General features: G+C 31.9%; 1 protein-coding gene and 2 long non-coding RNA genes across 3 annotated transcripts in view; 2 read left to right on the forward strand and 1 right to left on the reverse strand.

Moving 5' to 3' along the window:
• LOC103511368 (transcriptional repressor p66-beta) overlaps window positions 1–14,337 on the forward strand; it is a gene marked incomplete at its 5' end in the record, with an annotated part of 39,860 nt that overhangs the window by 9,846 nt on the left and 15,677 nt on the right.
• Window positions 1,843–12,566, reverse strand: LOC113468324. The gene is made up of 2 exons (XR_003392117.1): window positions 11,798–12,566; window positions 1,843–2,593 (listed from the first exon to the last, which is right to left on the reverse strand). It is a non-coding gene; the product is annotated as an uncharacterized LOC113468324 (long non-coding RNA).
• On the forward strand, window positions 9,329–11,644 carry LOC108252651. The gene is made up of 2 exons (XR_001809560.2): window positions 9,329–9,539; window positions 10,009–11,644. It is a non-coding gene; the product is annotated as an uncharacterized LOC108252651 (long non-coding RNA).

Raw genomic sequence — 14,337 nt, forward strand, 5'->3', positions numbered from 1 at the left:
AAGGAAGACATGATAGGAGAGCCAGCCGTTCTGATAACGAACCTTATTCCTTCAGGATAAAATCCACCCCGGTCGGGAATTGAACCCGCAGCCTAGCGCTTACAAGGCAGACGCGCTACCAACCTGCTAACCTACCTACCAAATGCGCTACCTTGCTAACTAGGCTGGCTAAGACAACCTCTGAAGTTTTTTTTTTTTTTTTTTTTTTTTTTTTTTTTTTCATTCATAAGTACCTACGTTTTTTTTTTTTACCCATAAAATCAAGTCTTGTTTTATTTATCTTCTTGTAATAGTATTTGAAAACAATAATATTAAGAATATAAATATAATAAGACAAAAACTACCAAACTTAGGTACTAAAAGTATTCATCTTTAATATTAAAATGATTCCCCACAGAGTTTAGTCTAGGCAAGGGGAAATACAATTTTGCTAGGTATAACCATAAAGATAATCGATAGCTGGTATCTATTAACCAAAACTAGTTTTCAGTAAGGTTCTAAAATGGTTCACTGTAGTAAAATTCTAAAATTTTATGACACAAAATTCCATGCCCTTACAAAAAAAAGTCAGGATTTTCTTCCAGATACTCTGTGGAGAAAAAAAAATATAATAAGTACAGAAAACTCGCCATTATTGAGATCTTAGGCTAACTAGTTTTCATTAAGGTTCTAAAATGGTTCACTGTAGTCAAATTCTAAAATTTTATGACACAAAATTCCATGCCCTTACAAAAAAGTCAGGATTTTCTTCCAGATACTCTGTGGAGAAAAAAAAATATAATAAGTACAGAAAACTCGCCATTATTGAGATCTTAGGCCCTAGATGATAGTGCCAAAAAAAAACATTAGAGATAGACCAGTTGTTGTCTCAATAATCGAGAGTTTACTATACTGAAGATAAACCAATATAATTAATGAAATGAAAATTAGTTTTCCCCTTAAATTAGAGTAATGTGATAGATGCTTATAAGCTAAATCCAATAACACCTAAATACCCAATATAAGAAACCAAGAAAAATAAATGATTAATATAATACTCAATATAAAAAAAAGGATAGAAAGAGGAAATATATAAACAGATTAGAATGAAAAAAGACGACAGAAAAGAAGAAAGGTGAGAAGAGGGATATTGAAGTCGTAAATGGTAAATAGTTAAGAAAAGAGGAAGGGAAAACAGGATAAATTTAGAAATCTGAAAACTAGGTTGACGGTCTTACATACGGAATGAATCTTCTGACCAAGTGTATTAATGGAAATATCATTAATGGAAACACTTTTAAACTTCACTAGAATCATCTTCTGAAACAAGATGGTGCTTTTTTAATAATATCTACATATAATGATATAATCATTTTAAGGTAATATAATTCAAAAATCTTAAAAATATTATCATCTCAACGTGTTTGGTAACTTTTAAAATCTACATTTGTATGAATTGTATGGCAATAGCAAGTTCTTTTTTCAACTATTTTTTCGTTATACCCGTGCATCAATTTCCTTGGTGATAACATTTTTATAAAATACAATAATCTGTACTGTACCGACCTGATGGTACATACTTTTCTTTAAAGAAATTTTCAAAATCAAAAATATGTCGAATATTTTTTAAAATTTTCAACAATGTGTTTGGTTGAAATTTGATTGGATTAGGAAGTATTTGTTTGGTTTATGAAATTCGTGAGGGGGATCACAGCTAAAAATAAACAAATGAAAAAATACGCTCGACTTTGTATTTGGTACATTACCAATGAAATACAATGGATGCATTGAAAGTAAAAAAAGGATAGAAAGAGGAAATATAGAAACAGATTAGAATGAAAAAAGACGACAGAAAAGAAGAAAGGTGCGAAGAGGGATATTGAAGTCGTAAATGGTAAATAGTTAAGAAAAGAGGAAGGGAAAAACAGGATAAATTTAGAAATCTGAAAACTAGGTTGACGGTCTTACATACGGAATGAATCTCCTGACCAAGTGTATTAATGGAAATATCATTAATGGAAACACTTTTAAACTTCACTAGAATCATCTTCTGAAACAAGATGGTGCCTTTTTAATAATATCTACATATAATGATATAATCATTTTAAGGTAATATAATTCAAAAATCTTAAAAATATCATCTCAACGTGTTTGGTAACTTTTAAAATCTACATTTGTATGAATTGTATGGCAATGGTTAGTTCTTTTTTCAGCTATTTTTTCGTTATACCTGTGCATCAATTTCCTTGGTGATAACATTTTTATAAAATACAATAATCTGTTCTGTACCGACCTGATGGTACATACTTTTCTCTAAAGAAATTTTCAAAATCAAAAATATGTCGAATATTTTTTAAAATTTTCAACAATATGTTTGGTTGAAATTTGATTGGATTAGGAAGTATTTGTTTGGTTTATGAAATTCGTAAGGGGGATCACAGCTAAAAATAAACAAATGAAAAAATACGCTCGACTTTGTATTTGGTACATTACCAATGAAATACAATGAATGCATTTAGCATAAAAAATAGAAAGAAAATCAAAATTACATTAACAAACAACAAAAAGGGGTTATCATTTCAAACGTACATATTCTTCAAATATTATTAAGTACCTACAAACGAGAGGTGAGAAATATGAGGTAGGAGACGAAGTGGTAGGTAGGAAATGTGAGGTAGGAGACGAAGTGAGAGATAGAAATATGAGGTAGGAGACGAAGTGGGAGGTAGGAAATGTGAGGTAGGAGACGTATAGAATGGTAAAAGACGAGAACAAAGATGTGAGATATGAGGGGTTATGGAGGCCGCAGGACAGATCCATCCAGAATCTCCTGAAAAGAATATGGAGCAGCGACAAGTAGATAATCCTTCAAAGTCTCCCGGAATGTATCCAATGGAAGAGATTTCAGATCATCAGACAACTTATTGAACAAGTTAATACCTTGTAAGAGAAAAGATCTATTAAACAAGCGGTTGTTACTGATGATGATTTTGTTTCTGATGCGACATACACTTGATAGACATTTAAAGTTCCTCAAAATTCTAATTATTTCATGTTTAAATCGCGTTTTAAAATTTTCCCATAAGACCCCATGTTAAAATAATAATAATGCATAGGTACGTTGGTACTTATACCAATGAAATCAATGTAATAGGCTTTGCCAACGGCCGGAGGCCGCATTTATACCTCATAATATATTATAAAACAAGCTGGGCCCGTCCCTCCGGCAATTTTTTAGCCCGTAGTTAAAGTCAAAGTACTCTTCCTATAGGAAATATGTCCAATGTTCTGGCGGTGAACCCAGAATCTCGTTCTACGAGTCCATTATCCAATTCGGTCAAGCTGAAATGTTACACTATTGTTTACATTTTTTGTTTCCAAGTTGTGACAACACGCTTGCTGTTGCAACTTATGTCTGACCAATAGCTAACTAGGCTGGCGATAAGAATTCAAATAAATGACGTCACGCGGTCACGTTACCGGGCCTAGAAATTATCGTCCTTGTGTTTGAAGTTTGAAGACGCATAAGTAACTTGAAAATTACGCTACGAATATGGAAAATAATTTTTGGAGATTTTTTTTTTTTTTTATAATTTTTTTATTTTTATGAATATTGAAAATTGCGAGAATTGTTAATTATGTATTACGTAGGATTACCCATTCATACGTAGAATTACGTAGACAGAGTGACAGACGGACAGACAGACTGTGACAGACGACACCGAAGCGAATACAATAGTCCGTCCACTATACCTTTTTATTACTCTCGTAATAATAAAGGAAGGACGGGCTAAAAATGTCCCTGAAGTCTCAGCTTTCAAACAATACATATTTTGTCCAAATATGTCAATTTTTCACGGAGCCACTGTAACTGATCTAAACTTATTATTTATATTTTTAACCTAAAATCTTCTTCAAATAATATTACCCTTTCCTTCGCATTCTTGGATTATTGGCGGATACCTACTTTTGGAATTTTACATCTCACAATAATTCGTAGATGTAATTTGAAGAAGGCTTGAAATAATATAAGTCATCTTAAAAATATTTTAAAAAGCTACAATAAATTATTTCCTATCACTAAACTTAAAATTAGTAAGTATGATGTTAAATGAGACTTTTCTCATTGGCTAAATCAAACAATATGCGTATTACACTTGAATGTTAAAATAATCTCCTTCCAGATTTGAACACGTCTATACTAAAGGAACTTGGTAAGAGATGCATATGATGAATATATTACATTACAAAATATTTAGACATATTATAAATGTGTGTTAGAATTAAAAAATGAAGTAAAAACATTTTCAAAAATCTTTGACTTATGAAAATTTATTAATTTTTTTTAATAAAAGAAATCAAAAATTGATTTAAAATTCACGCAAAATTCAAAAATTCACGTACCTACAGCGAAAAGAACAAATTCCAATATGGCGGTGTTTTGTTTATTTTTGTGTTGTTTTACTTCCCCTACTTTTTAAAATATTTCCCCTCCTCCCCTCACAAATCATGTGTGAAAAATACAGTGTGATTCAGGAAATCTTGATTAGAGATTTTTATACAGTGCGCGTAACTGATCTAAACTTATTATTTATATTTTTAACCTAAAATCTTCTTCAAATAATATTACCCTTTCTTTCGCATTCTTGGATTATTGGCGGATACCTACTTTTGGAATTTTACATCTCACAATAATTCGTAGATGTACTTTGAAGAAGGCTTGAAATAATATAAGTCAACTTAAAAATATTTTAAAAAGCTACAATAAATTATTTCCTATCACTAAACTTAAAATTAGTAAGTATGATGTTAAATGAGACTTTTCTCTTCACTGGGTTTTTCCTAAGCTGTCCTACTTCTTTGATTTCAGTACTACTTACCTACTTGTAAAAAAAAAATCTATGTTGTTACAGTTCCATCTATCAAAGTAAATCAAGAAATGATGGGATTAAGCAGTCAGAAAGTTTCATGGGACAGATTTGTCCCAGGAATTTAATGAGCTTGTCTCTCATTAAAGGGAGTTATTTTCATTCACGGGGACCTGTGGGTAAACACCATAGAATATGATTTGGCAATCAATCTGTTGAAGTTGAAAATTAAATCTCCTTGGTGCAACCACTTTTGTTTGTCTTTTTTTTTTTAAAAAAAAAATATTTTTTTATGATATAGGAGAGGACAATAAACCTTTTCATGAACAAGCCCCTGGGAACTATTCCACTTAAATATTTCCAGTGCATAGAGGAAAAAGTGACCAAAAAGTGCAGAGTTGTTTATGGAACAGGCCACTGGTCATAGATTTTTGTCCCTCCGAGAACCACAAAATACTAACATCTTACACTTACTAAAACCAGTGAAATGTAGGTAGGTAATTGCCTTTTATTGAATAATTAACCATTTATTGTATGACCTCAATATTGTTTGTAACAAAACCAGATAAAGGTGGATAGTTTGCAATTTTGAAATGACCACCAATTATTACCTAATTACCTACCTGCTTCCATTCATTCACAGCTTTAATCTAAATTGTAAACAATTTCATACTTTACTGAAGACAAACACAATAAAATCAAAGAGTTTTATTTCAAAGAAAAAACCAGAGGAACAAAAAAATAATAGAAAGGTAGAAGGTGTATGTATCACTTGTGTATGTTGTGTTGGAATACTAACATCTTACACTTACTAAAACCAGTGAAATGTAGGTAATTGCCCTTTATTGAATAATTACCCATTTATTGTATGACCTCAATATTGTTTGTAACAAAACCAGATAAGTAAAGGTGGATAGTTTGCAATTTTGAAATGACCACCGATTATTACCTAATTACCTGCTTCCATTCATTCACAGCTTTATTCTAAATTGTAAACAATTTCATACTTTACTGAAGACAAACACAATAAAATCAAGAGTTTTATTTCAAAGAAAAAACCAGAGGAACAAAAAAATAATAGAAAGGTAGAAGGTGTATGTATCACTTGTGTATGTTGTGTTGGCCATGTTTGAAATGTACCAATAGGCAGGTAATTAATAATCTTCTTTGACATAATCCTTTCATTTTGATTTTAATGTAGAAACATAAAAAACCAGTGAAATCCAACTGATCTACAAGTTGAACATACAAAAAAGTTACATACCTTGATAATCTGCTGTCAATTAATGTCCAAATACAAATAAAGGACGTTTCGAAATAAGACAATGGATATTAAGTGTTGTGTTGGCCATGTTTGAAATGTACCAATAGGCAGGTAATTAATAATCTTCTTTGACATAATCCTTTCATTTTGATTTTAATGTAGAAACATAAAAAACCAGTGAAATCCAACTGATCTACAAGTTGAACATACAAAAAAAGTTACATACCTTGATAATCTGCTGTCAATTAATGTCCAAATACAAATAAAGGACGTTTCGAAATAAGACAATGGATAATAAGCTAACAAATCGATTACACTTCTGTCCTAGGTGATGATTATTTTAATAAAAATTCTTTAATTTTTGTAGAAACACAGAACCCATTATTTTACACTTCAAAAAGCCGCATTTTTATTTTATAACATAATCACATTATTAAGCTAACAAATCGATTACACTTCTGTCCTAGGTGATGATTATTTTAATAAAAAATTCTTTAATTTTTGTAGAAACACAGAACCCATTATTTTACACTTCAAAAAGCCGCATTTTTATTTTATAACATAATCACATTACGTTTGAGGAAATTTATGACAGAAGCTCGAGGAATTATTCTTGAACTTGGACTGCATTACGGAAATAATAATTAGGTATGAAAATTTATTAATTTTTTTTTAATAAAAGAAATCAAAAATTGATTTAAAATTCACGCAAAATTCAAAAATTCACGTACCTACCTACAGCGAAAAGAACAAATTCCAATATGGCGGTGTTTTGTTTATTTTTGTGTTGTTTTACTTCCCCTACTTTTTAAAATATTTCCCCTCCTCCCCTCACAAATCATGTGTGAAAAATACAGTGTGATTCAGGAAATCTTGATTAGAGATTTTTTTATACAGTGCGTTCATAATGAACGATGAATTTTATTGAATACCTAGTAGCTAGTAGCCTAGTACCTACCTCCCCACCTACCTAAAATTAAAATTTCACCTTATTAAAAAAATTTGATAAACAATAATCGGCATAAACAATCTCGTCTTAAAGTAAACGTCCTTTTCACAGTTACTTTTGAATCTTCCACCAAATGGATTTTTTTTTTTTTTTTTTTTTTTTAAAAATTTTTTTTATATCTAATTATTCATTCCTGCGGCGATTACATGAACCCTAACCCCCCCCCTCCTATATACTCGCGTCTCTAACATTATAACAAACATTATATATGACTAACATGACTACATCCAACATGTCTTTCATACACAGCATGCGCGTTTGTTTTATGGTGTACCTACTGGAACGAGGTACTTAACTGGTGGAAAAAAATAATCACATAATTCACACATAAGTAATACGCTAAAAATAAAGGGGTGCTGTTTAAAGCTGTTGAAATATAGGGATTAGTTACCTGTCTAAATAAAGCACCTTAATTTAGCATTATTCTAGTAAAATTCCTTACTTCAGCTGGGAATGAATCCACGCCCTCCTGTTTACCAGGCGAGCGTCTTGACCACTACACGACCAAGGTAGGATGAAACTTGAGATAAAACTTTTTATCGCCAAATAACCCCAAAATAACATCATCCAACTCCCAAAGTACCTACCTAGTTCCAATAATAACCGTGGATTCAGCGTACTGTCTTCATACCACAGCAAATAATAGTACCCAATACAGTGCGTTCATAATGAATGATGAATTTTATTGAATAGGTACCTATTATAGTACCTCCCCAAGTCCCCACCTACCTAAAATTAAAATTTCACCTTATTTGAAAATTTTGATAAACAATAATCGGCATAAACAATTTCGTCTTAAAGTAAACGTCCTTTTCACAGTTAGGTACTTTTGAATCTTCCACCAAATATATATAAAAAAAACATCCGTATAGGTGTGTTCAAAAATGTTGTTGAGGCAGTGTGGACGGTTCAGTCGACATCGATCGACGGCCGGTCGAACCTATACTATACATACCTGGAAAGAATCGCGATAGAAGATCTGGATTGGACGTGAGCTCAGTACGAACATGCTTTATCTGTATTAATATTTATTGGATATTGCCTACTATAGACCAATCAAAAAAGAAATTCTAGATCTAGAGTAATTGAAAATAACTTCAAGACCTTGGTAAAAGTATAAATTTGAGATCTCATAGGTACTTTAGGTACCTATAAATTTGAGATCTCGTAGGTACCTACTATACCTATAAATTTGAGATCTCATAGGTACTACCTAAATTGGTACTAACTAAATTGACAAAGTAAAAACGCAAAAAATCAAAGGAAGAAGAATATAGAACGCAATGTAAGTATAGCTTTATTTGAAATAAATTATTAAAAGACATACTCAGAAATTACATTTTGATGGTTCATAAAAAATCAGAAAATAATTGTTAACTCAATTCTGGCAAAAGATCGCTTGAAGTCAAAACTTGTGACTTTTCCAAGACTCAAACAAGGCAATATTGTAGTAGATATCTACAGACATGTTATGGGAATTTGAAGACAATATTTCTAAATTTTAAAATTTGATGTTGCAATCAATTCAATTACAAAATTCATATCACAGTTATAATAAATTAATCATTGGAGGAATTGAATTTATTTTTGCTAATAAAAAATTCTCCGAAATTTAGTTTGTACTAAAATTACATCGCAAAAGATTAGAATACCAACAATTATTCTCATTGCATACTCTATATATCCCGTATTTTTGTGCTCTCATTTTCATTTTAATAATACATATCTATTAATTAATGTGGTATTCTCTTGCTTTTGACGAAGCAAAAGGAATTCAAAATACAGAGTTGGCAGATTAGAAGGGGAACAAAAACAAAACTGGGGTTCTCCGAAATTTAGTTTGTACTAAAATTACATCGCAAAAGATTAGAATACCAACAATTATTCTCATTGCATACTCTATATATCCCGTATTTTTGTGCTCTCATTTTCATTTTAATAATACATATCTATTAATTAATGTGGTATTCTCTTGCTTTTGACGAAGCAAAAGGAATTCAAAATACAGAGTTGGCAGATTAGAAGGGGAACAAAAACAAAACTGGGGGGTTGTGCATCTTCTTGATTTGGCTCGAAAGGCCCACTTATCTAGTTTGGTACAAGCTATCTGATCTAGATCACTGAAGCTAATTTCATGCATCATTGTCATCTAGATGGCCGCTTCACGTGTTACCTTAAAATCTGTTCTCTTTAAAATCATAGCAATAATAAACTGGGGAGTTGTGCATCTTCTTGATTTGGCTCGAAAGGCCCACTTATGTAGTTCGGTACAAGCTATCTGATCTAGATCCCTGAAGCTAATTTCATGCATCATTGTCATCTAGATGGCCGCTTCACGTGTTACCTTAAAATCTGTTCTCTTTAAAATCATAGCAATAAGAAGATGACACAATATGTAATTTGGAATTAACATTTGAAGGTATTTGTTTTCAATGATATCCATTTCACATTTAAACAAAACCTGCCAACTCTGTATGGAATTGTAATTTTTTCACTTTCTTTTCTCAAATTTCATTTTCAAAATTGAGATTCCTTGAAAAAGCTTCAGTCAGTTTTTCTTTCACACAGAACGTCTATAATTTAGACAACAACCCTGAGAGATTTTCATGATTACTACAATAATAAAATTGGAAACAGCCATAGATTTCAGTGCCGAGCATGTGCATTCCAGGGGGAGTGTAGCACAAAACAGGACATTTTTAATGGTTGAAAAACAGTAGGAGTAGATCATCCATTCATAAGTAACTACGTTTTTTTTACCCATAAAATCAAGTCTTGTTTTATTTATCTTCTTGTAATAGTATTTGAAAACAATAATATTAAGAATATAAATATAATATAGCAATAAGAAGATGACACAATATGTAATTTGGAATTAACATTTGAAGGTATTTGTTTTCAATGATATCCATTTCACATTTAAACAAAACCTGCCAACTCTGTATGGAATTGTAATTTTTTCACTTTCTCTTCTCAAATTTCATTTTCAAAATTGAGATTCCTTGAAAAAGCTTCAGTCAGTTTTTCTTTCACACAGAACGTCTATAATTTAGACAACAACCCTGAGAGATTTTCATGATTACTACAATAATAAAATTGGAAACAGCCATAGATTTCAGTGCCGAGCATGTGCATTCCAGGGGGAGTGTAGCACAAAACAGGACATTTTTAATGGTTGAAAAACAGTAGGAGTAGATCATCCATTCATAAGTAACTACGTTTTTTTTACCCATAAAATCAAGTCTTGTTTTATTTATCTTCTTGTAATAGTATTTGAAAACAATAATATTAAGAATATAAATATAATAAGACAAAAACTACCAAACTTAGGTACTAAAAGAAGTATTCATCTTTAATATTAAAATGATTCCCCACAGAGTTTAGTCTAGGCAAGGGGAAATACAATTTTGCTAGGTATAACCATAAAGATAATCGATAGCTGGTATCTATTAACCATAACTAGTTTTCATTAAGGTTCTAAAATGGTTCACTGTAGTCAAATTCTAAAATTTTATGACACAAAATTCCATGCCCTTACAAAAAAGTCAGGATTTTCTTCCAGATACTCTGTGGAGAAAAAAAAATATAATAAGTACAGAAAACTCGCCATTATTGAGATCTTAGGCCCTAGATGATAGTGCCAAAAAAAAACATTAGAGATAGACCAGTTGTTGTCTCAATAATCGAGAGTTTACTATACTGAAGATAAACCAATATAATTAATGAAATGAAAATTAGTTTTCCCCTTAAATTAGAGTAATGTGATAGATGCTTATAAGCTAAATCCAATAACACCTAAATACCCAATATAAGAAACCAAGAAAAATAAATGATTAATATAATACTCAATATAAAAAAAAGGATAGAAAGAGGAAATATATAAACAGATTAGAATGAAAAAAGACGACAGAAAAGAAGAAAGGTGAGAAGAGGGATATTGAAGTCGTAAATGGTAAATAGTTAAGAAAAGAGGAAGGGAAAACAGGATAAATTTAGAAATCTGAAAACTAGGTTGACGGTCTTACATACGGAATGAATCTTCTGACCAAGTGTATTAATGGAAATATCATTAATGGAAACACTTTTAAACTTCACTAGAATCATCTTCTGAAACAAGATGGTGCTTTTTTAATAATATCTACATATAATGATATAATCATTTTAAGGTAATATAATTCAAAAATCTTAAAAATATTATCATCTCAACGTGTTTGGTAACTTTTAAAATCTACATTTGTATGAATTGTATGGCAATAGCAAGTTCTTTTTTCAACTATTTTTTCGTTATACCCGTGCATCAATTTCCTTGGTGATAACATTTTTATAAAATACAATAATCTGTACTGTACCGACCTGATGGTACATACTTTTCTTTAAAGAAATTTTCAAAATCAAAAATATGTCGAATATTTTTTAAAATTTTCAACAATGTGTTTGGTTGAAATTTGATTGGATTAGGAAGTATTTGTTTGGTTTATGAAATTCGTGAGGGGGATCACAGCTAAAAATAAACAAATGAAAAAATACGCTCGACTTTGTATTTGGTACATTACCAATGAAATACAATGGATGCATTATTTTGCATAAAAAATAGAATGAAAATCAAAATTACATTAACAAACAACAAAAAGGGGTTATCATTTCAAACGTACATATTCTTCAAATATTATTAAGTACCTACAAACCACATAAGTAATGCTCCTGATCTCCTCTAATGTAAGCAAAAGGACAAGCTGTTACTTCAAAAATAATTAGTTGGAACAATTGACTAGTTATTCAAAATTATTATTGTTACCTACCACATAAACACATAATTACTATAATTATTGAAGAAAATAAATCAGATGGGCATATAAAATATAGCTGTAAATTTTGGGGGCTGTAAACATTCTTTGAAACCCAAAACCAATTCAATTTTTTATCCTAAGTAAATAAATATTGTCCACCACAGTCAAATTTACCAGTTTAAAATTTAAATAGAAGGTATCTTATCTAATTGGTTGAGTGCCAAAATCACTGCAAGTTGATACTTAGCATAAACTCTCCCGCTAGCAGGCAGTAGTTTCCATTATCAAAGCCATGAAATTTAAAAGAGCAATCCAATGTGATTTCATTGAACAACCAAAAAGTGACTGTGGTTTTAGACATGATAGAAATTCCGGCGTATGTGATAGAACTATCATTTTACTAAACACGAATAGGCCTGTGTGCTTAAAAACATACATAGCATGCTTTAAAAATGTTTTAACGAATAGGTGAACATGGACTTTGTGAAGATTGTGCAGTAGAAAGAGCTCAAAAAATTAATTTAAAAAACTTATTTCGGCCCTCCTGAAAAATGTGATTTTTGCACTTACGCCTCTTCGTCTTCGGGACGACGATATGTATGTACATACCTCCATGATTTAAAGCTTTGATAAATAATCCATGCTACGTACAATATTAAATTTTTGATTTCTCAAAAAATTAATTTAAAAAAACTTATTTCGGCCCTCCTGAAAAATGTGATTTTTGCACTTACGCCTCTTCGTTTTCGGGACGACGATATGTATGTACATACCTCCATGATTTAAAGCTTTGATAAATAATCCATGCTACGTACAATATTAAATTTTTGATTCAGCTCCAGATGTTGGAACTTTCTGAGTCTCATTATCGCCACAATATCGTCCACGAAACACTTGTATCCCAGGAATACCAACTCCTTGAGCTTCTTGAGTCGCCACGCTGCGATGACCAGAGGATATTTTTGATTCTATACAATAGCTTTTTTACTTTCTATTTCAAACTACTTTTATTGTTTACTCCTTTATATACGTGTAGATAAATAGTACTAAAATTACTTTTTCTTACAAATTACACAGCCTTTGGTCCAATAATTACATAATTTAGAGGTTGAATTTTTAACAGTACATACACATTGTTTTTTTTTTTTTTTTTTTTTTTTTTAAGGATTTCATGGTAGGCTAGCTCCAGATGTTGGAACTTTCTGAGTCTCATTATGGCCACAATATCGTCCACGAAACACTTGTATCCCAGGAATACCAACTCCTTGAGCTTCTTGAGTCGCCACGCTGCGATGACCAGAGGATTAAGTCGAATATAGTTGTTGAGTAGGACGTCTGAGTTGGTTGAGTCAGACACTGATGAGTCGACCCACCAGACTGACTCGAGATCCGGGTAGTGCTTGATCATGTTGAATGCCTCCGTGTTCAACTGAGAGGGAAAGAATACTTTGTTATCTAAAAGTAACTAGACTACAAAAATTTTAGAGCTAGGTAATCGTGGACTTTGCTGAGTGCTTGATTAACCTACCTCAGTGGTTTAGTGGTTAAGCTTCTTGTTATTTCATTTCTTTCAATACCTACATACATACCACAACTTTCACATTCGTAACAAGTCAGCCCCCTCCCCCAACGGCCTCTACTAGTAAAGGCCGACCCTCATACGATCCAGCAGCCCCTACATTCAATGAATTTGGAAATCCTTGACCTTGCCAAAATCAACAAGATACCTAGATAGTCATAAAATGCATATGTTCATCTTATGAACTGCTGTACTTACTATAGACAGTTCTGGGTTAGAATTAGAGCATCTCTGGTCGGCTGGTTCGACCTTTTGGTTCTCATCAGCAGGAATAGTCCTAACCCAAGAACAAAAGCTTTGTTTACTCACATGTTCACAGAAGAAGACTCTCAAATGTGACAGAGGCATGGCTCGCTTCAATATGGTGACATGAAACATGGCCACAGCTTCAAATGCATGAATCAGGTTCAGACGAACTTTGAGTAGGGGACTGCAAATATACGAACAAATCAAACCATACATTATTATGTTAAGGCAGTCTCTTCCTGGTCCCTTATGTGCCGCGTCCATTTTAGTTTAGGACTATTGCACTGATACAGTAATTAAGAAGTTAATTAAATCTTGCATTTTCGACAGATGGTTGATGGATTCATTGCAATGCTTTCCCACACTGAAACCCTACTAGGTACCTACTTGTTGCAGTCAGCTCCCATGGCATAGTGGTCACTGCACTCGCCATGCACGTGGGAAAACTGGGTTTGATTCCCGGTGAGGTCAAAAAAATTCCCGGCAGGATTGGCAGGGTAAAGTAAAAAAAAGAAGATTGATTGATTCCGTGACTAGCTGTTGCGGGGCCCACTCAGCTTCATGAGGGAAATGAGTAGCCAAGTTTAATATAAATGTGCATAGCA

This window comes from Diaphorina citri, unplaced genomic scaffold, assembly GCF_000475195.1.
Source record: "Diaphorina citri unplaced genomic scaffold, Diaci psyllid genome assembly version 1.1 scaffold707, whole genome shotgun sequence".
Taxonomy (NCBI): Eukaryota; Metazoa; Arthropoda; class Insecta; order Hemiptera; family Psyllidae; genus Diaphorina; species Diaphorina citri.